The sequence below is a fragment of the Gallus gallus genome, chromosome 4 (assembly GCF_016699485.2).
Source record: "Gallus gallus isolate bGalGal1 chromosome 4, bGalGal1.mat.broiler.GRCg7b, whole genome shotgun sequence".
NCBI classification, from domain to species: domain Eukaryota; kingdom Metazoa; phylum Chordata; class Aves; order Galliformes; family Phasianidae; genus Gallus; species Gallus gallus.
In genome coordinates, this window is record NC_052535.1 from 29,837,374 (window position 1) to 29,861,802 (window position 24,429).

The 24,429-nt window shown below is 38.2% G+C and overlaps 1 protein-coding gene across 14 annotated transcripts in view; it reads right to left on the bottom strand.

Annotated features, from left to right (window-relative positions):
- Positions 1 to 24,429, bottom strand: part of INPP4B (inositol polyphosphate-4-phosphatase type II B) — a 287,734-nt gene that overhangs the window by 179,563 nt on the left and 83,742 nt on the right. For 10 of the 14 annotated variants that reach the window (XM_040700268.2, XM_025150480.3, XM_025150479.3 and 7 more), the window contains one exon: positions 4,281 to 4,365. The gene's annotated coding sequence lies outside the window, so the exon portion shown is untranslated. Of the gene's footprint in view, positions 1 to 2,143; positions 2,241 to 4,280; positions 4,366 to 24,429 lie in introns of all 14 variants that reach the window. The other 4 variants (XM_015276686.4, XM_040700264.2, XM_040700263.2 and 1 more) reach the window with 2 other exon arrangements.

The following is a 24,429-nucleotide window of genomic DNA, read 5'->3' on the forward strand; positions in this document are numbered from 1 at the left end:
CAAGATTCAGAGATCTCGATCCTCTATTCAGTTCCAGAAGAGTAACCTTATTGTATACCTCAGTTAGTCCATCTCAAAAATAGAAGTGATACTGGCCTGCCTTTCCAAACCACCAGCATCAGAGGAAACAAAACATTCCATGTGGCTTACATACTACTTGCAAATAGAAAAAGGGATTGCTTGACATCTTAGGGGTGTTTCTACATGCAGACCTTTTGCCTGACACTCTGCAAGACATGCCAGTTAACTATAATGTTGCATCAGAAACCCTGTAGTCCTTCCGTCTTCCCTCACCCTTCCCCCTGCCTCATTAGCCCTACCTGGGTGTCAGAGCTCTTAGTTTCTTACTTCCTACTGAGAAACTACATACAATAGTATAAGTAACACTCCTGAAAAACCGAAAAGATATACAGATCAAGAGAAGTTCCAGAAGTCATTCTCTCTCATCAAAATTTATTTCCCTGTGCCTCTGTCTTTTGGGTTCATTACCAAATTTCCTGCTGTACAGCACCACATGGAGTAATGCAGGCATGTTTTTTGTTTATACTTACTCCACACACAAAAGCTTACTTCACGTTGCTCTTCAGATAGGCTTCCATGGAACAGGGTGCCATGAGCTGTGTGGGTAGATGTTTCAACTTAAGTGGGACCAAAAACTGCCAACATTTTCCCTGCTGCAGCCTTGGCTCTCCACGGCTGCAGGGAAACACCTGCTTCACTATCTGGTGCACCTCCTTCTCTATCTCTGACCTTGTTGCTTGTAGGCTGTTCCTCATATTTTTTTCACTCCTCCCTTTGTGAAATGCATTTTCACAGTGACACCACCATCTTGGCTGCTAGACCTTGGAATGGTGGCACAGGAGCTGTCCTCACCTCTTCCTCCCCATTGTTAGCACCATACCACATAAGCCACACCTCTGACAGGGCTTCTAGGCTCCAGAGGAAGAAAATATATAACTGTAATGATATAGAAAAATCTTCCAGCTTTTGAAGTGGCTATGATGCTTGTCTGTACTGTAAGGTTCAACCACTGTAGTTATTCAGGAGGAGAATTAGAGCTCAGGAAGTTGCATTGCTCAAACATCTCAGTGTACAGCAGCAGTTTGCAGGTTTAAGATCTTTTCAGACAAAACAGTTGTAATACTCTCCTTACCACACCTTTTGGGATTTCAGGACTGAATCATACTCACATGAACCCTCCTAAGAGCATTCAATCAGATCCATCTCACACCAGTGTCTAACCTGCCCTGTTAATAGGGCAGTTCCAAGCCTGAACATGAACCACTTGCTGATTCTCTTTATCGTGCTGTCCATCTCTTTCCCACCATACCACAAGTGAAACTTCATGGATCAGTTGTGTTCTGATGTACTTGCCCAAGAGACATTTGTGAACAGGTACACCCTCTATCCTGCTTTCACCTGAACATACTTAAGCTCTCTATACACATCTTACAGCCTTTTCTTTTCCCCTTTCTCTTTTGGCACCCAATAAACAGCAGATATCTCAATGACCATCTAGTGGTAATGTAACCAGTCTTTCAGGAGAAAAAGCCCCCCCACAAGAATTTCATTCTCAAGGTCCTCCATTTTTTTCATCTCTTTTGTCATGTGAATTTATTTTTTCCTAGACTACACTGAGTATTTATTTCACTTCTTTTGGTATTTTACCCTTACTCAGTATAGAGTACACTATCTTTATTCCTCTTCACTTTTGTTTTAATATCTCACAGCACTCTAGCTTGCTTCCTCTTTTTTCCCATCCAATAAATCATTTGCCAACCTCTCGCCCTTATTCTCCAGCACAGGAAAACTGCCAAGTTTGAAATTCATTTCTCTTCTACCTGTCTCTTCCTCTCTCTTCTGCTGTATTCCTTTGCTCACTTTCCAGGTATTCATCATCCCTTGATGGCTCTGCATACCCCAAGTTTTCTGTTCTGTTTCCTCTTTTTTCCTTTAACGCATTCTTTAAAGATCTTTCAGACATCTCACCCTTACTTTTACCTACACTACTAACCTTCAAACTCAGTCTTTTAGAAGGTTTGTCTCTCAAGTAACAACTTCTATTCCTAACAATGAGAGTACATTTCTTTTTCCATACAAACTGCCAATCTCTTTTTCTCCATAGGCAGCCTGAAGTGCTTACTCAGTACTCACTGTTGCCTGATTCCCCAGTCTTTGGACTGAAAATCTGCCAGCCTCACTGTCAAAGAAGCTGTCCTGTTCGCAGGCTTCAGAGCCAACTGAAAAAAAATTCGTGGCAGTAATTACAACCGAGTTCTTGCTATAGCAGCATTGTGTTCCAGCATTATAAAAGAAGTGCCAGAAGGGAACTGGAATGACTGTATTTATAACCAAACTTAACATCACCACCTCATAAAGCCAATGATTTCAATTAATGAAGTAGAATCAATAAAGGCATAATTACAAAAGCCTCAATTTGAGAGTCAATGGTGATCATTCAGCTATTATAGTTACACAAAGTAATGCTTTGGAATCCAGAAAGTCCCTTTTTAATGCAGCATCTCAACACTAAGCACAAGATGGAAGATTTAATTCCATTAAATGCAGGATTGGATCTATTCCTCAAAATTCTACTCAGAACAGGACAAAATCCACAATGAATACATTTTTAAGTCTCAGCCTTCTCAAATGCAAACAAACACAATGAATCACTTCAAGGAAGTAAGGACAGAAGTTAACATACTTGGTGAAACATTTTTTTTTTAATGAGCTGGAGATTTTGGAGCTTACAAGAACAGAAGGTAGGGATTTCTGCTAAAAGCCGGCCATCAGGTCCACAAATGCAGCATAAGCTTTTTTCCCCTATGGCCAGTTTTACTAACCCGCCAGCACTACTCTCAGGCTAGCATGACCCTACGCTGTAGAACAGGTTCATCCAGCTCTCAACTACAGCGTGTACTTTGAATGATCATACTTAGATTGAAAAAGGGGGGACATGATTCGAATTGATTCTGCTTAATGAAAGAGGGTTTGATTTTGTAATTCTGCCTGGACTGTTTACATTCTGCTTACTCTGATAGAATAGAAAGATAAGGAGAACCGGAGGAGGGAGATGGGAGAAAAATAAGCCCCAGTCTCCCTGTCAGCAAGACAATGAGGAAGGGATGAACCTAGTCAGCAAGGATTAGGATAACAAGAAGGAAAGTAAGCTAAAGTTCAAGAAGACGTAAGTAGGAAGAGTGTTTACTTCATCCCAAGGGACCACCAGATGGGGATGCGACCACCCAGTGGAGAATACAACGCACACACCGGAGGGGAGGGACTTGATTAATGAATATGTAGAGAGGTTCAAGGTAACCTGTTGAATATGTATGAACTTGACTTACAAATATGTAACATTTCTGGACCGGTATGCAGGTAAGGAGGAGCTATCCCCCTTGCATCCGATTCTGCGCAGCGTTGATTAAAACATACCTGATTTTATAACTGCTTCATGGTTATAGAGTTTGATTCCGTAAGTCAAGATACCCCGAAATTATTTAAATGAAATGCATTTTTCAGTTTAATGTGTGCAATTTATATTCCACACTTTGAAGCAAGACACACCAAAAATGAAACACATAAGAATTCCTCCCTTAGACTCTCATTTTACTGTGTGTCTGGAAATTATTAAAACTCGGAGAACACACTGGACAGAATAAAAATACACAACAAAATCTTGAATTTCTCAGACTGAGACAGGTAGAATCTAATTGTTTTCTAAACCTCTCAGACCGTTAAAACTAACAGAAAATGACAAACTGGCCCAAAGAATTCAAAACTCTGCAATAGTAACTGAATGAGCCCACACCATAAAAAAAAAAAAATTAACAGAGTGGTTGAGTTGCTCCTGCAGAGAAAACTGTGGCAGCATTTTCCCAAATGAAAGTCTTAGCACTAAAATAGTTGTTCTGATTTCTATGAAATCCTTCTTTTAATTTTCTTCTTTTTCTTTTCTTTTTAAACAAACAATCAAAAAACTAATCCAGTGAATGAAAAGTTGATAGGAGACAAGAAAAAGCAAAGCCAGAGGATCAAACTTACTGCCAGAGATAGCTGATTTTTGATTTCAGAAAAAGTAATACCCCTGGCTTTTAGGGTCTGTTTGTCAGCATTAGTTCAGAGAGCAACATTTAGATGTGTGCATCGTTAACAGACAAAAGAACACATTTAAGCCAATTTTAAGGCAAAGTTCCAATGTACCAGTGATTGCATTTTTGTTTTTTTGTTGACTGAAATAAAAAATTCACACTGAACATACTGAGCTGTGTCTTACTTACTGAGAATTATTTAAACATCTGTTTTATACTTGAACTCCAGAACCCAGCACCGCTCCAGGATTACCACTTCGGAGACTTCAGAACTCTGTGAGACAAAGATGACAAAACATTAGGATTTGAAACCTGACAGGGAAGTCCTTCTGTTTGGCTGTTCACAGCCAGCACAGCATGTAGCCAGAAAGACACAAAGCATAATAGTCAGTAAGCAGATGGATAAAGGCATTCTTTAATTACCATTATGTGCTACCCTACTTCAGCTCAATGGGAATGAAGTGGTTGAAAAGGCCACAAATGAAACTAAGAAAAAAAATAACTCGATTGCTTTTTCATAGCATAGGTTTGGGTACCACTTCATTTTTAAGCAAATCAGATAAGTCCATCTCATTCCAACTTCCATATTTACTACTAATGCTGAAAGAAAATTCAGATACTATAGTAGAATATTTCCCAACTTAACAAAACATGCAATCTTGCAATTTCTATTTAATTTTCATTTTAAAAGGATTTCTTTATCAGAAATTGAAACTTCAAATGTTGTCTCGAGCTATGCAATTCAAATAGCATTAAGTGATATGGACTTATGGCAGAGTGTAACATGATCCAAGTTACCAGTATCATTTCCTTGGTAGCGCTATGCAGAGATGAAGCCTCTTCTTTTACTTTAATAAGTCTGACTCATTTTTCCAAACAGAGCGAGGTAATCAATCACACCCATAGAACTGATTTTTTTTTTTCCTTTAGAACTCTTTTTATCCATTTTTTATCCTTAACATCTAATCATCACTAGTATATGCATCCATACATTTCCTCACTGCAGGATCCCAACTTGTCAAGAGTTCATTCTCATACTTCAGTGAGATCCTCCAGGGACTAACAAACTATTCCTTTAATGCTCCTGTCTTAAATACTTCTGTACTCCAAGTGCCCCTAACATTTAAAAATTCCACCAGAAGGAACTCTAGGTTCCATATATTTGACATGGTGTATGACATTGTAAAACAGCTTATAGCATTTGTCTCTCATATGAGCTTGCTCGCCTACTTATTTGCATCTATACTGTGTTATTTGGACTGCCAGAAACAGATCCAACTCTGGATTTTTTGTTTTGTTTTGTTTTTTGACAGTTTCCTGCTCTTTTTTTTTTTTTTTTTTTTAAATAGATGGCTTGATTCTGCATTTTCTAAAAATAATTCTCCTCACATAACACTACCATGGCCTTTCATGACACTGATGGTCTTTCATGAACAAAAAAAGAGGAAGAAAATTCAATTCAGTTCTAGAGTACGCAGTTTTGAATCGTGAGTAACAAACAGGAAACATTTCAGGAAGTCTTCCAGTGATTCCAGATAATCACAGAATGGTTTGGGTTGGAAGAGACCTTGAAGCCCACGTAGCTTCAACCCTTCTGCTATGTTCAGGATTGCCAGCCACTAGATAAGGCTGTCTAAAATCCCATTCAACCTGGCCTTCAGTACCTCCAGAGATGGGGAATCCAAAGTTTCTCTGGGCAGCCTGTTACAGTGCCTCACCACCCTCACAGTGAAAAATTTCCTTCTGACATCTAACCTCAGTCTCCCCTATTTTGATTTAAAACCATCCTCCCTTGTCCTATCACTATCAGGCCATGCAAAAAGTCAGTCCCACTCCTGCTTATAAGCTCCCTTTAGGTACTGGGAGGCCACAATGAAGTCTCTCTGGAGCCTTCTCTTCTCCAGGCTGAACCAAGCTCCCTCAACTTTTCTTCATAGGAGAGGTGCTCCAGCCCCCTGATCATGTCTGTAACATACTCTGGACCTACTCCAACAGTTCCACATCTTTGCGTTGGGAGCCCCAGGCTTGGACTAAGTACTCCAGATGGGACCTTGTGAAGACAGAGCAGAGGGAAATTAATCACCTCCCCATCCCTGCTGACCACCTCTCTTTTAATGCAGCCCAGCATACAGGATTTTCTGAAGAAAATCTGCATTTATCCCCTCACTCCTTACTCTAGAACTGGCTATATCAAAGCGTAAATCAATATTCACAGGTGACAGAAGGTTAGAATACAATGAGGGAGTGAGGAAAAAAGAAAAGCACATTGCGTTATCTTGAAATATGCTACCAGTCAAGACAGAAGATCTAATGAACTATGATAAAGTAGTATGGTTTCAAAACCACTTGTATATTGACTTAATTGAAATATTACTCAGGCTAGTCTAAAAAAAATAAGTATTCTATGGGCTGAAGAACAGCTAATGTATCAACTAAAGGAAAAAGAAAACAGAACAGCAATGAAACAGTGCAGTAAATCTTGAAGACATACAGCAAGTGCTTTAGGGGAATTATAACCCAGATATGATTTTCAGGTGCTATCAGAAGGTATTCTTTGAGACTCAGGGAAAGCAAAATAGAAGGTCTACATCTTAAAGTCCTTATAAAAAAACAGCTAAAAGTCAGCTTAGGAAAACAGGCAATAGCACTTCAAAAAACAAACAACAGTTTAACTAGGATGAGCACTCTACAACTATGTCTATTCTAACTCTTCAAATTTTGAATCAAGACATCAACTTCTACACAGTCTTCCAACTAATATTTACAAGACAAGTAGATAATGCAACCCAATTCCTTCAAGAGCCAGCAATCTTTCAGGACAAAACCAACAACGAAAACAAAAAACACAACAACAAAAACAACAGAAGCAAAAAAATGTCAGAGACTGAACTGAGTACAGGAAGGACTTCTACCCTGCCTGTGTCCAAAAAATATTCAAGCCACATCTAATATCTTTGCCCCTTCTCATACATACAGAAGACAGTTGTTCTGTTGGTATTCAAGCTGTATAGATGACATATGCAAACGTGACAACTCCCTAGACTTAACATTTCCTCCAAACCACACATGGGCAGAAAATGGAAGCCTGCCACTACATAAAGAGAATTAACTTCCTGGTACATGGCTTTCAGCGAAGTCAGATACACAAAAAAGCCAGGAATGAGGAATCAGTCTCCCTCTAGTTTCTACTAGTTGCTACAACTTAAAGGCTTCACGTTCAGGTTTATAAAGGAAAGAGTACATAATAATACAAACAGCATACAGCTAGACAGAACCGCTATCAAATAAGTAACACAAATTGAATTACCAGTGTTTCTCTCACAATGCAGGGTGGACCAATGTCTCAGTTGACATGCAACAAAAGCTACAAACACAAGAGAGGAAGGTTCAGAGTACTTCTAGTCATCTGCATTTTGGAATGGCAAATACCAGAGCACAAAAGCCTCTCTTCAGGGAGAAATTACTCCATACTCTACAAAAATGCAAGCTGGAAGGAAGCAGCACTGCAATTTCAAGTGAATTTGTACGCTCCTCCAAGATGCACAACCAAGTACCAAGTTGAGAAGATGTACAGTTACTTCTCCTATATATGTGAGGGAACAAGAAAGGAAACAAGACAGAAAGATAAAAGCATTAGGCTGCCAGAAGAAAAAGCTCATATTGCTGTAAAATAGTTCCACATGCTGACACAAAACTGAAGAAAAAGTACTTCAGAATTACTACTATAACAGACTTCTGGTCATTTATATGAGCTATGCTCTATCTGGTACACAAAAATCTAATTAGAACTTTATTTATGAATGAAATAACAAAACTGTGATCAAGGGATTCATTACACATCTCTGATAGAGATCAGCTTTGTTCAGTATCAGTAAAGGGACTCTACATCACTCTCTTGATTTACATAATATGTAAGTACAATGTGAGCTTATTTGGGCTAGCTGTTGATTGATTTTTCTTTTTCTAAGAATCTATGAAAAGTCTACCGTCTATAAAAAATTAGGCAATTTTTTTAAAACACTGATCTGAGGACAAAATAAAATGATTCATAAATGTAACTAAAATATTTTAGTAATACTGCTATAGTAGAACAGCCGAAACCCCATCTTCTCATTCACCTTGCCAAAAGATTGGCCAAGGTTTGTTACCATGATGCTGTTGTAAACTCCAAGTAATAGCACTACCATCAACTCTGTAACTAGCGTGAATGTCAAATCAGATGAGCGAAGATACCCCAGTTTCTGTGGAGTCCATGCCAGGGAACTGAAATAAAAGCTATTCCAGAACACATGAGCAAGCGTCTGCTAACTGCATATGCATACCTACAGCATTCTTATAGTTAGAAAGCACAAAAATGAAAACGTACTCTTGAAGCAGCAAGCAAAAAAACAGAGTAGTCCAAGCTACAACACTACATCTTCCAGTTGTTTCTATCTGCACTGAAGTTGCAACTTACATAACTTGATTTTCAACTATGTTATTGCAGATTGCCATTTTTCTGCGGAGTAAGGGGATGAAAAAAAACCATTCCAAAAAACAAAAGCACTAAGAGACTTACAGCAGCCAAATAATGGCTAGTCTAAGCTATTTATGAATTCCTGTAGATTTGTCTCAATATACCATGGAGAAGGGAGGTGGAAATGTGTTGATATTAAAGTTTTATACAAGAGTAGATTGGTTGCCACGGAGAAAGAAAACCTGCAACATTATATTGAGTAGAAAACTAAACTGAAAGATAAATTAGAAATGGCATTACAAGCATTTCTCTGAGTTACAACAAGTAGAAAAGTTAAAACTACAACACTATGAGAGAAAAACAAGCAGTAGAGGAAGTAAAAACTCTGTTTTAAAAACATCTTAAAAAGCCTCTGCCATTAAGCCCATCATAGTTTGTTTTTTATAACGCTTATTTTTGCAAACTTAAAATAATTAATCAAGACCTTAAAGGGTAGGGATGCTATATATAACAATCTTATTATGCTTTTCAAAGTAGTTATGCTCAACCTCTATTTATAAGTATTCTCGCAATGAAAACAAGTTACCAACAGAAATTTTATAGAAACCTAATAAAAAAATTAAAATGGACAACTGTAATCACACAGACGTAACAAAAAGACAATGTTAGTCACAAAAAAAACCCTTACACCTAAAAATGATAATGTCACAAATTGTTTTCAGTTCTTACTTGCTACTTAAGAAAATCTCAGCATGCGAAGAAACCTACTGAATGCTGGCTTTCCAGGAGGGGAGCTAGAAGACGGTGACCAAGTGTGATGATACAGACAATACCTCGTGGCAAGCCTGCAATGCACTGAAGGCCCAAATGCAACAAATAACAGCATTCATAACCTCAAGTTCATCAAACAAGGTCTGATACCAATAGCAGCAAAGTTGCAAGAACAGTAAAAAAAAAAAACTGTGAGCTGTACAAATTTTACAACTTTCCTGTGTTTTTAAGATTTTTCAACTTCAATGTTGGTAAATGAGCTAGTCAGATTAATAATAGTTCAGTAATGTACATATGCACTCAGGTCATGTTTTTGACTAAACATTACAGCCTACATTTGCTACTTCAGTGTTAGCACAGATAAGGTTCATTGTTCTGCAGTAAAAGCACCACGTATATACTTGAAATAAAAAAGCTACAGGTTTCAGTGTAACTTTATCACAAAAAGAGAAGCTAATAGTCTTAAAATATGGACACAATTCATTTCTACAGCGATACATCCATTACAAAAAAGACCAAAAATACACTAAATAAAATGTGACTGCATAACATAAGTGTATGGGAAGTGTTCAATCACGGACTGAACCTCTGATTGATCACCTGAGGCAAGCATGAGTCAGCCCCAGGAGCACAGGTGAAGACAATTCAGCTGTGTGACTGGAAGGGGTGGAGCCAGGCTGCCCCTCTCCTAGACCCCATTTAAGGGCTGACTGCCACTGGGGAAGGATCTCTTTCTGGAGATTGCTCCTCTTGGAGTTTGTTCTGCAAGCCTACAACATTGGTGAGCGTTTTCATATATTTCCAATTATCCCTTTCCAACATGATAATCTTTCTAGCTGTATGATCTGTGGACACCGGCCTAACCACACCACTCTGTGTATCTGTTGATTTTACACTAAGGAAGTATACAGTTTGTGCATCTAAAAACGTTGCTTGCTTTAAACACTGGCAAGGATTATTCAGTGCAATTTCAACCATCTGAAATCTTCTCCAACTCCACGTATTCTATTGCCAAATTCATATTCCCTACCTATTAAGTATTGCAAAGCCTATGACCCATGCTGTGTGATAAGAAAGGTAAGGCACAGCCACATTTACAAACTGTCAGCTCAATGAAAGACACTCAAGTCATCACCTTCAAAAAAATGCCTTCCCTACTGTGATCAAGCCATCACATAATGCCACTAGATACCAACTCCTTACTGACAATAATACCACTGATTTACATTCATTGTGGAAAATGCTGTTGACTTACATCACCGAATAAATCCAAACAGACAAGTGCTTTTAATGCACTATTAACTTTAACAAATGTGAATATTTAACCAATATTTTTTTAATTTTAAAATGCATTAATAATAACGTACAAACATTTAATTCAGACTCTATATTAAATCATTTTATTATGCATAAACATAATTGAAAAACTACAAGTTAAACGCATTCTACACACAGCCTGAAAGGACCTCAAATTACCCTTCTCACCTGAAGTTTATTAAACAGGGTTCAGATCTGAATTACTTAAGTTATATTTTGTGCATGATTTGAGTGCCATACCACACCATATACATCAGAGAGCATAATTTGAAAAATTGTTTTACATTTTTTGCCTGTCTTCTTAAAGAGAGAGAGGAAAAAAATCTTACATTATTAATCGTTGGCTCAGTTCCCAATATAGTGCCTTCAAAAATAGCTTAGAAAAAGAGAACTGAATGTTAACCATACTTTAAAACAAGGCACTGGCAGCTTGATTACAGTTTTTACCAGTTTTAGCAGCACCAGAAGGATAAGGAAGGCAGAATACCAAAATGTTATCACTACAGGCATTGTGTATTTGTAAAATGCATTATCTTTGCATATTTAAAGGTTGACAATGAAGGATGTTTCTTTCCATGGGTGCCAGTTCTCATCATTTTATAGCAACTCTCACAACATCTGGCGTAATTTTCAGTAATTCCCAATTGCTGGAGCTACAACACCACAAGCTTTTACTATAAATCTCAGCCCTTCTGCAGGAAGGGGGTTTATGGAGGGAATCTAAGCGTTCAAAGCCAACAGGTTCCTAAAGCATATTGCTATTCTTATTGCTTTTAAAAAAAAGTATGATTTTAAGCTAAATTTCTAATATTTAGGGGTCATATAACTACTTAAATCTTGAAATAGCAATACATGATTAGCAAAGATACTACAGAAATTTCCTTGCTGAGCTCAATTTGAATCATGAGAGCTTACATCCCTTTCCATTAAAAAAAAAAAGCTCAACTATAACAGCTAAACAGATAAATCACCTCCTTCCTTCAGGATGCCCAACGAGTGAGAATGATGGAAAGAACATCAGCCCCTCCCCTGGGGGCAAATCCTCAGCCAATTTTCATTGTCCTTCATAATGCAGGGAGGTATGCATAGCTCTCCTCAAGATTTCCCCTCCACTCTTATTTCCTCTCTTTTCTGCAGCTAAAGCAATAGCAACCCTCTGGCTCCTTCCCAAGCTCAGAGGGATGCGAGCAGGTTTGCTGGAGTACAGCTCTGCCTTCAGCCTGCCCCTGGTTTCTTTGCCAAGGACCAGGCATGCCCAGAGGAGCAAAATTAGGCCAGTTATTTCATATACACAAAATTTTTATTGTGTTCTATATTGTATATTTGAGGGAAAAAAACAAAGCAACCAACAGCAGAAAATCACACTACACAGAAGCCCAAACCTGTAATGGCAAGGCAAAAAAAAAAAAGACAATTTTAATTATTATTATTTTTTTTAATCTCTCCACAAGAAACACTGTTTCTCATCTTTTCTTACAACCAGTTAGTCAGTCAGTCAACATAAAAGGCAATGTGAGCAACTCATAGGTGGGCACTCAGACAACAAACCATCTAGGTCATAAGCACTCAATTTGGAAGGCTCTTGTATCATACACTGTAAAATGAGTGCTTTTATAACCTTATCAACTTAAAAAAAAAAAAAAAAAAAGTAGCCAAGAAGGCCACTGGCATCTTGGCTTGTATCAGGAATGCTCTGGTGAGCAGGACTAGAGAAGTAATTCTGCCCCTGTATTCAGCCCTAGTGAGACCTCACCTTGAGTACTGTGTTCAGTTTTGGGTAACTCAGTACAGAAAGGACACTGAGGTGCTGCAGCAGGTCCAAAGAAGGGCAACAAGGTTTATGAAGGGCTTGGAGAATATGCCCTATAAGGAGTGACTGAAGGAACTGCGGCTGTTCATTCTGGGGAAAAGGAGGCTGAGGGGAGACCTTATTGCTCTCTTCCAATATCTGAGAGGTGCTTACAGCGAGAGCGGGGTTGGTTTCTTCTCACTGGTGACAGGACAAGGGGAAATGGCCTCAAGTTGTGCCAGGGTAAGTTTAGGTTGGATATCAGAAAAAACTTCTTCACAGAAAGCATTGTTAAGCTCTGGAATAGGCTCCCCAGGGAGGTGGTTGGGTCACCATCCCTGGATGCGTGTAGAAACTGTTTGGATGTGGTGCTCAGGGACATGATTTAGCGGAGGGTTGTTACGGTAGTATGGCTAGGTTGCAATTGGACTCTGTGATCTTTACCTGAGCAATTCTGTGATTCTACGATTGATTAACAAGATTGCTTTAGTTGAAATGATACTGACTTTCTGATCTTCAGGATTATGTCTTAGGAACTCTCACTGTACAGGAACTAGTGACAAATTGGTGGAACTTAGATGTTTGGAAACTGGAAGACAAGCCTTACAAACAGCAACAATAACTTTCATTCTGTTAAATATCAAAAGGTGGCTAATTAAACATTTGATAATGCCTCAATTTAAAAAAGCTTCTAGCTTTATTTGAACATCATCTATTCGTATTTTAGGTTATTTGAAAGAAGACTGAGCACAGACAAACTTTAAAAAGAAGAAAAGTACATTCATGTGAACAACTGACTCAGGACAAAGATAGTCTGATATCAGTAGAGGGACAGTACTCATAAAACAGTCACTTGATCTCTCAGGCTATCCACAAGGGAAACCAGCAAACCATTTCTCAGACACAAGCTTTGGAACAGAGGTTGCAGTTTTACAGGCAAACTGACATAACAGCTAAAATTCATAACTGTGCTAGGTACCAAATATATCTAATGGGCCATAAAATAAAAGTTATGTGCTCAGTATGATTTCTCCCTCCACAGCCAACCCATCAGATTCCACCAACCATAAACAGCCTGATTCATCCCCTTCAGATGTAGCTGGTTTCTCTCATCTCTTCCCTCTATCAAGAATGCCCCTACTATTCTCTTCTTGTCCCTCCTCCTGGAAATCACCTTTTCATTCTGAGATGCTAAATTTGATCCAATTGATGCGAGCAACTGCCTTCACCTTTACTTCCCTTTGAATATTGCTGGTTTGATTTCAGATTTGTAATCAAGAGTTTGTCACTTCTCAGCTGTAGAAGTCAGCCTAATTGACGACATAGCATATGACTACTGATCCTATTCTCACATCACAAATGTAGAGAAAGAAAATGGGAGTGATGACCTCACAGACAGCAGATTTCATAAAGGCATTTTTAACAGGTAGCAAAGAAAGGTTAACAGGTAAATGTGTGCAAGCAAGAAGCATACTGACTTACTGGAGCAAGTACATCACAGCACATTAAAACACAAACTAAATTCAGTGACTTCATGTACAATGCAAATAAGGTTTTCAAAGATACCTATAGAGGAGGTGTCATTTGTATACAATGATTAGTCAGTACATTAGAGCAAACTGTTACCTGTTCTTAGATCTCTTTCTGTAAATAAAACTCTCTTCCTGCAAATAAAACTTTTCTTCTTGAACTTTACAGAAATCCAAGTACAAATAACAAAATCGCAAAGTTCAGCCATGGCCCGTGGCTGTAGGCTACAGCAGTGCAATCGTTCTTCTAAGCCAAAAGCACAATAGTAGAAAGGACCATCCACACCGGCTACTATCAGCAAGCCTTCCAGGGTCTTGGACATGTAAGTGTCATGTTCAACATGCAAAGCAGGTACAAAAACAAACAGGCATTTTAAGATTCGTTTACTGATTCGTAATTATCTAGAAATTACATACTGATTACAGAATCAATAGGCACTAAATATTTCTTTATTTACATCAGAATGCTATTACACCACATTTTATGTGTCTCAGAATAGCGATCAAATTAGAGTCTAGGATACCACGTGCTGGCCATAAACAGCAAGCAAACAGACTGTTAAAATTAAAGGTAGTTGACAAACTCTACCATGCCTTAGAACAAATATCATTCATGGAATCATAACAAAAATTCAAACCACTGACTCAACACATAGGTGTTCATACTCAAAAAAATCAGGGCATCAATCATTTTAAAGCATTCAGCTTTAAGCATGCAAACTTTGCTCAAAGTGATCTACTAATTGAAGTAATTCATGTTTTGATATTCACTGGGAAAAAACAATGAAACAATGAGTACGTTACACCTTCCAACAGATGTACTTAAGTTTGTGATGTTATACGTGACTTCATTACAAGGCTAGGAAGCAGCTCCTGTGTAAAGTTACCTGGTAGTACTTCTATAGTGACACAAATCTGTGCTTCAAGTTGCAAAGAACTACTGCACTTCCTAAACTAAAACCATAACTCTACATTTAATATTCAGGGAAAAGAATTTACACAGAAGAAAAAAAACTACACGAACACATCACACCACTGTAGTACAACTAAGCTCAATTAAAAAAATAAAAGAGAGAAAGAGAGATAAATAGTAGAAAAAGAGAAGTCTTTCAGAAAATCCTGTAGACCACAGAGTTTAACTCAAGAGTTTCCCAACCCCTAAGTTATTGAAATGCCGCCTTATTTCCAGCTGATGTGTACCAAACTAAAAATGCCATTAAAGATGTTCAGGAGGTTCCCTTAAAGACTATCAATGAAAGCTTTAAAAACACTTTAAATGAGAGGGAAAAAGAAAAGAAAAAAATGAACACAGTGTTACTTATGCACATTTTTTGAAATTTACATTGGATAACTGCTTGCTGACCTGGTTATTTCACTGGAAACATCAACACAACAATCAAGAACAGGCTGTCCTGCCCATAGATAAAAACAGTACCAAAAACAGTACCAAGCAGCTTATTTTCATCTGTCTGGTTAAAGCCCACTACTACTGAACATTCTTAAATAAAAGCAGCCAACAGAGGTGGAAAGTCTTACCCAGTAAAGGATGCAGATTAGAAAATAGAAAAATATGGAAAAGAGTAGTGGAGGTAGAAGCTTAGAATCATAGAATCACAGGATCACCAAGGTTGAAAAAGACCTCTAAGATCATCCAAGTCCAATCATCCACACATCACCAATATTTCCCACTATGTAGAAAATATACAACAGTTACTTTTGAGGTACACAAGAGGATAACGTGGATGACTGAAGAGTTCATACAGCCGAGCTAGACACAACTTTCATTTTTACCTCTGAAAATCTGAGGTTGGATATAAGCTGTAAATCTAACTAATGCAATAATTCTCTTCTAATTTGTTGGGATTGTTTTTACCCAGCAAGTATGTCAAAGGTTTATGCTGCGTGGCCATAGCCAGAGAAACCATTTCTAGCAGAATTCTGCTAGAATTGTTCTGCTAGAACAGCAGATCCTTAAAGAAAATTTAGCTTTATTTACAACACAATTATACATTAATGGTCTCAAAAGAATCTGCACATTTGAGTAATCCAAATAAGAAGTACAGTTTGCTTATAAAACTATAAATGAACATATGCACACATATACACAAACTGAGTATATAAAATACTATGCAGTTAGGTTGAACGTATATCAACACAAATGAGAAGCATTTTCAAAGTAGAACAAGAACGTATGTTTTTCCTGTGAAAAAGCAATAAAGCAACAACATTAAAATTTCAGCATAGCAGAGACTTGCTAAATAGATATGAAGAAATATGCTTCCATTGTTTTTGTTGGTGTTTTTTAATTGTTCATATTGGACTTGTCTTTACCTAAAGCATTCTAAAAGCTTACTAGCATTCCACAATAATTTCACTGCATGCTTACTGAGTAGGCATAAGATATAATAACCTTTATCTTGTCCTTTTGCATTTTCATTCTCGCTTGGTCATAAAAAGACAGGTTCAAGATTCTGAAACAATTCCTTCAAATACTCAATTACAGATAACAGTAATTAACTTTCCCAAAAGCTGTTTCGGAACAAAATTAAAATACATTCATGTTTCTTATTAAAAGGAAGGTGCAGCTGAAAGCACTGGATTAATGATGATGAAACTACACAGTGTTCTGGAAATGCCAATGCTTATTGTAACATAACAGCTTTGAAATACTTTTCAGAGCCAAGTTCAATCTTCATTCGGTCTTCACTTTCTGACTTGAAGCTGTAATTACTAGTCTCAATAAGATGGGGAAAAAAGTCCATAGATTAAATACTTCAGCACCAATCATAAATAGCTAACCAAAAGCTTTCCAATATACATTACAAATGCTTAAGTGCAATTGTAGCCATGGTATCCTCTGGAAATTTGAGAGAACTACTCTCATTTTATCCTTACACTGAAATAAGCAATAACTCCACTTCAAAAACTATTTCCAATTTGTCTCTACTATGTTTTCAAAGGTGCAACAACACAAGTAAATTTGTCCACCAGAAATGCAAATACACATGCAAAGTCTCCACCTGCAAATGTATGTGTATGCAAAGCTTACACATACTACTATGCATTTGATCCTTTTTGGTTTTAGTAACATCAAACTTTTTCTATGCTGTTAAATTCTTCACAACAGCGTTTCAGCAGCAACCCAGAGGCAAAGTACAGGGTGAAAAAGCAGCAGAAGGAAGCAGTCTCGGTGTGCAATAAGTTTATGGTCATTTCTCATGTTTCCATCTACTTGTGTTATTCTCTACCCAGAGCAAAACAAAACGTTCCCCAACAAACTTTCACAAACATTTCTTTTTCAGCAGGTCTCATCACTGCTTTGGCATTTCATCATCACCAAAAGCCATTTATTGCTTCATATCTCATCTCACTGTAATTGCAGTGCCTTAAACACTGAGTGTACAGTTTAATACTCCCCAGGAAACTGATCAAAATGACATAACATGAAGGGCAAGCAACAATCTACGGTACAAAAAAAGAGCACATTAAAGAAATAGTAGACTATTACACTCAGTAGCACAGAAACCATGTGAATTCATTTACAACATAGACTTCATCATTATATTACTACTACTGTAAATGTCAGAGCAGCTAACAGTGACTTTTAAAAGTATTGCAGAAGATGTCTGTTTATTGTAATAACACAACGTAGTCACATTCAATGAGACATAAGTAGTACACGCCAGCTAATTGTTTTAAAGTGACTGCACACCATTAATAAAGCCATTCAGTTTTGTTTCCTTCTCACGCTCACAGCAACACTTCAGCACCTCATGAGTTTTGCAAACAACCCTGTAAAATACAGTACATGCATAACACCACTGCATGCACACTTTCATTTATCTCAAACAATGCTAAAAGCTCATCAAGCAGTACCCAGAGATGAGTGCTTTTGCATCTTTGCATCAGTAATAGCAGGAGAAGAAAAAAAACGCAATTCCCAGCTATTGTGTGATTTTCTTTCCCAGAACCCAGCTCAGAGTGGGAATGCAAGCTATTTTCCTCTCCAGGAATTTTTAAGAAAACAAAGAGGCTACCTTTTCTCCCCCTTCTGAAACATCTACAGATGCCTTCTTAATTCCTGTTGAGGCTGAAGCCCAGAGCCACCAGCTCTCACTTTGTCTTAGCACATGATCTCTGCTTCCACATATCTCCACAGGCAGCTCCTGAACCTGCATTTCTCCAGACTTTGGGGCAAGAAGGTGGTTAAAGCTGAGGGAGCACAGACATTCATTAAGAGACCAGCATTAGAGGAAGGAAGAGACACAGCAGTGATAAGGAGAAAGCTCAGCACAGTATTTCAAAGTTGAGCGTTGGTACATAGCTCTGGGTGTACACTCAGACTTCTGCTGTTAGCCACATGAGTTGGTTTTGACAGAAATAAAGAAAAACTACGTTTAGTAAACATGAAACGATGTATAAAAATTAAAAGATTAAGCAACAAGGGATCTAAGATTTTATCTTCTTTCTTTATCGCTCTTTACAACCTAAATTAATCAATACTAAATATGAACCTTAAGATGAATAAATGAATTCCATGTGCCCAACTAAACTGTAGAAGTCACAAGATTACTTAAAAAGATGTAATGTCATTTCCAAAGACAAAGTATTACTTTTGAAAGTCTCTTTTTTCTTAAAAAAAAAAATCAATTAAAAGATACATTTAGAATTTTAAGTATTTTTGACCTTATAGCTGTTTTAAGAATTCAATATAAATGCAATAAATTCTGAGAAAGAGAAAGGAAAATGAAATTGGACTAATTTCACCTAATCTTTCTCCTAACTATTGCACAGATGTGCAAGATCAATCTTTGTTAATTTTTTGCCACAGAATATCTTGAGATAAATTTTCAGACAAGCAAGAAGTCCTCAAAAGAAGCAGCTTTCAGTAGCACATTATCCTATGCAACATATTAAAAATGAGAACTAGAGCTCACATTCAACTTATGCCATTTTTAAATTGGCACACACTGAGCACATTATTAAAACACAACCAGAGTCTAATCCAAGCAAGTGGCTAGGAATATTAAGTGTTACTAACAGCAGTAGTATCACATCCACTATTTGAAACATTTTGCCAGCAGTTGCTGACCATGCCATAATAATTACCTCAAATACGGTAATCCCAAATTACACTTCTTGTGCCAATTTAAAGTTTCTTATATTCAAAAACCGATGCAAGTTACCTGTAATTACAACTCTAGACTGCATTTTGATTCTACTTCATTATTGTTTAGGTATTTGTTGTTGCTGTTTTCAATTAAGGGAAAAAAAGATCAACTTTTGAGAACTTAGTTTTGTTGTCACAACAGGGCACCCTAAAGAAGTGTTAATAAAACATTTTATTTCATCAACAGACTTACAGATTAACTCAAAATTGTCAAGAAAATCCTAACAAATTTTATAAGTGAGGCTTTATACAAATATGAATAACTAACATGAGATAATGTTAATGCAATATCATACTATATCATGAAGAAGGCTGGATTCAGTCCTTAGCTGTCGTGCCTTGTTTAATTTACTCTGTGTATTTTCATCACCTGAAAAGCATACTATATAATGAGGAAATATATGGAAATTACATAATTATAACTGAATGAGTTTTCCCAGCAAGAACAGTGTAGTAGACAGCAATTTTGCTGGTTAGATTATTTTTTTTGTGGGTGTTTATTTCCCCACAGTGACCCAGACATTTACAATTCATAACACAATTTCAGTACCTATGGTCCCCTGAAGGAAACACTTGAAAAGGCCACAGTGAAAGGGAACGTAAAAGAACAGAATGAGCTTGCTAGATGATAGTGCTTCTTAACACTTTCCACATGCAGATACATTGCACCATCCTCCTCTCCATGGGCTGCTACCAAATGCTAACTTTCAATACTGGAGTAGCGGAAAGCCTGATGGTTGACATTCCCAGCAGCTGCTGGGACTTGGAACAGTACAGCTTAATGTTAACGCTACTTTCATTTCAGCCTGAAAATCTTCCAATGCATCAAGCTGAAGAAAAAAACTCACACATTAATTAACACGATACACACATGAGATAGTTCATTTGGGCATCCTTTATTAATTATTAAAATATTACTATTTACTTGCCCCATTTGGCCTTAATGTATAATGTTTAATGCAGAGTGTAAGTATTACCATCTTGCTATGTGTGAAGGCATCAAGATTCCCTGAGAAGCTCACTTAACTAAAAATACAGTGGATGATGTGAAATGCAGTTCTTCTAAGAAGCTCATCCAGAAAACACAGCCAACCACGTTTTACATTGGAAAGTTCTTTTTTTTTTTTTTTTAAAAACAATTATATGAGAGTCAAGGCTAGAAGCAGGCGTTTTTCCTCCCTATGCTGCTTTAGGAGATTTTTGTTTTCAACTGCTACACAACATAAGCAACAGATTATTTGACCATAGCTGAAAATCTCATGACATGCAACCACAGGAATGCAACTACAGAACAATGCTTTAGCATCACAACACAAAACAGTAGGACAGGGACAACCCTGCCTGCACCTCTGCAAAAGCATAGCAGCAGTACGAACAGAGCTGTTCTGCTGGACAGATGGAGAAAAGCATGCTGCCTGCACCCAGCAGCAAGCATCAACTGCAGAAGCAGCGTCAGTACTGGTACTGAAGGACAGACTGAGAGGAGACAATAACAGGCATGGCTAAGCCTAAGTGAAAACATCCCCCTAGAAGATGCACATTGCAGACACAGCCAAGACAAGCTACCTGACTTCAGCACATTACCTCTAGCATCCCATAGCAATTTTGTGGCCTATCAAGATGACAGCAAGTACAGAGCACCCATAAGACTATTACAACTAAGGGGGCAATTATTACTCAACAAAGAGCAGGAATTTGCGTTAGCAGCATTACTTAGGTGTAAAAAGTACATGGAACTGTGCTCTTTATGGCAGGTGAAGACAAAATACAGTATTAAGACAAACTGCTTCAGTTCTCTTTTGAATTAGGGTCATCTTGGATGGGGCCCTGGGCAGCCTGATCTAGTATTAAATATGGAGGGTGGCAGCCATGCCTGTGGCAGGGGGGGTGGAGCCTGATGACCCCTGACATCCCTTCCAACCCAGGCCATTCTATGATTCTATGATCTTTCAGATAAAGCTAAGGAGCAGCACAGTAGCATCACTGAGTTGGATGAAAGCACAGATTGAACCCTCAGCAAGTTTGCTGATGATACCAAACTGGGTGGAACGGCAGCTACACCAGAAGACTATCAGAGACACCTTGACTGAATAGATAGGCAGAGAAAAATGTAGTGAAATCCAAACACGCAAGTGCAGAGTCCTACACCTTGGAGAAATAACTGCATGCATAACTACAGGCTGGGGCTGACCTGCTGGAAAGCAGCCCTGCTGAGAAGGACCTGGAAGTCTAGTGTACAGCAGGCTGACCATGAGCAAGAAGAGGCTCTTCCTTGTGGCCTAGAGGGTCAACAGTATCCTGGGGTGCATTGGGAAGAATATTGCCAGCAGGTTGAGGAAGGTGACCCTCCCCCTCTACTCCTTCCTGGTGAGGGCACATCTGGATTACTGTATCCAGTTCTCAGCTCCCCAGTGCAAAAAAAGACAAGGAGCCAGTCCAGCAAAGGGCTACAAAGACGAAAGGTGCTGGAGCCATCTCTCCAGTGAGGAAAGGCTGACAGAGCTAGACTTATTTAGGCTGGAGAAGAGAAGACTGAGGAGAGATCTCATTAACATGTACAAACATCTTAAGGGATAGTATCAACAGGATAAGGCAGCTGTTTTTGGTGGTGCCTGGCAATAAGACAAGAGGCAGCAGGCTCAAACTGCAACACAGGAAGCACATTAGAAAAAGCTTCTTCACTATGAGGGTGACTGAGCATGGGAACAGGTTGTCCAGAGAGGTTGTGGAGTCTCCTTCTCTGGATATATTCAAAACCTGCCTGGATGCGACGTTAGGCAATGTGGTCTAGATGACCCTGAATGAAGCAGCAGGGTTGGATAAGATAATCCTAAGGCATCCCTTTGAACCTCAAGCAGTCTATAATTCTGTGATTACTGACAGTTAAGTGTAACAAGAAGTACATGTGCTACTGTTTTCCGTTACAATTACATGCCAGTGTGTCAACACTGCATGCCTGCAATTCTCCCCTGATTTAGATCATCTATGTATCTCAAGTTTCCCAAATTGTCCCTAGACAGAACTTTGCGCCACGGCTGCAGGACAGTTGTCACAGCCAGGGCCAAGCAACTGCAGGCAGCTGTGCTGGGCTCCTCCAGCTGCTTCCCTGTCTCCACGGAAAATGCCTTCGCTGATCCACTTCACCTAAATTTTAAGCCGTCATCCTTTGCTAATTCTTTAGGTGTACCAGAATTTCAGCCTTAAATCAAGTCACGTTGACCCTCGTAAAGCCCATGCTTCAGCATCATGGATGTAAATTACTTGATATACAGATGAAGTTTAGTACTTTCTATTATGCCAGGAAAAATTGTCACGTTTTACAGAGTAAGTAGACTGGGGAATCATTTTTCTTCAGCACATAGCTGTCCAAAACACAACTTCCACAACATAATATTAAGTCTTTATAACAGTCATGACTGATGTCAAACCTTTTGTCAGTTTGCAAAGGCCAAAGGACAGTAACACTATAAAAACCAATTTATTACACAAAACACTAGTATAAGAAGGTACTAGTGCAGGAAAACAGTAAGAAAATAGACTACAGCAATCATGTGTTATTGCCTTCTGTAATTTTTACATACCAGCACTTTATTAGGAATTAAAAAATGTGAATCTAAAATGCATGATGCAATTTGCAACTGCTGAGCAATTATCAAAGGCAGACTATGCCAAAAGTCTAGAAAGGTACGTGGAAGGTACAACATGATTTTATATTTCCAGTATGGAAACCTGATGTAACTTGGCAAACAAAAATGTTCTATCGCATTGAGGTCACTCTGCTTCAGCATCACTGCCTACAAACTCTGTTAAGCCTTCAGGCTTCCTCCATTGTAGGTGTTAATTATGGCACAGATCTGTCCACATTAAATACCAATTTCCAAGCACGTTTTTATGTGAAAAAATTTCTTATGCATGAGATCAAAAAATAAGCTCACTATTTTCAGATAAGAAAACAGCCGTGCTGCATTTCAGTACAGTGTTGTGACACAAACATTTCTAGGATAAGCCTCTGCTTTCACATGTGCTTTGAAGAAGTTTGTTTATTGTACTGTGCCATCTACCCTACACCGTGTGTTGTTTTCATAGTTCTTCAAAGCTTTCACTGTTAAACCAGCACAACTCACACACCATTGAACTAGGGAAGCCAGGGATTTATCTGCCACAAAGTATTTCAGAGCCAGAAATCCTACACAATATAGTGAAGGAAGCAACACAGTTGGGTCAGTTCAATTCCCATCTGCGAGTAGATGTATAACAGTAAGTAGTTTTTCTGCCCTCCTAAATGATTTCTTCCTCTCTCCATACTGCCGCACACTCCATGCACTTGTTTCAGTATTTTCTCTATGAGATTCTCCATAAGCAATACCCACTATTAACATGAAGAAAAACAGCTCCGACAGAAATGTAAATATTTTTCTGTCAGCTTTATGGACTGAATCAATTCAAGAACTATCAGCAAAAGCACAACGGCAGGCACAAAATCACACAACAGAGACCAAGGGAGAATCCAAGGACTTGCCTTGAACAGCATCACACTGTAGATGCATTCATCTGTGCTGCACAGCTTTACACAGATTCAAACCACCAGTTAAAAGGACCTGGTGATACTGATGCTGTTATTTCAACATTACCATAGAGTTAGAAAAAAGTTATTTACATTCTCTGTTCATATGGCAATGGTCCTTTAGGTCTCTTATTCATTTTTAAACAAGCCCAGGAACACAGTTCTTCAGCAAGGTAAAAAGACAATGACTCCTTAATGAAAAGCACTGCAATGACACAAATCATACAGGTTTCTCAATCTATATCAGAACTTCATTTCTTCCTGATTTCTTTCCCATTAAAATTTCAATTTGGTATTCCAGTAAGCTGTCTTTTCAACTTAGAGATGATAGGCTTTAAAGCTATGCATTTCAAGTTCAGTAAAGATTAAAACAATATTAAAAAGGCCACCATCAGTTAACTGATGTCCTTGAATAACGTGAACAAACTTTTTTTCGGCAAACAAAGTAGAAAAAAAAATAACTGAATAGATATGAGAAACACCAAACAGAACAGAAGCCTGGTAATAGACAAACCCTTGACCAACTTGTGCTCCTGGCTGGAATAGCCATTGACCCTGCTTCCCTACAGCTGCCAGCATTTCCTGAATACACAAAGCAGTCAGCTGCTCCAGTGACATTTGAGGCCTTACAAAAAAAAAACACTTAATCCTGATTGCTGGGAGATGACACTGTAAATCCAAAGAACATCTGCCTCACCACTAGCTGAACAGATATATGGTTTCATTTTGTTTTAAGGTAATG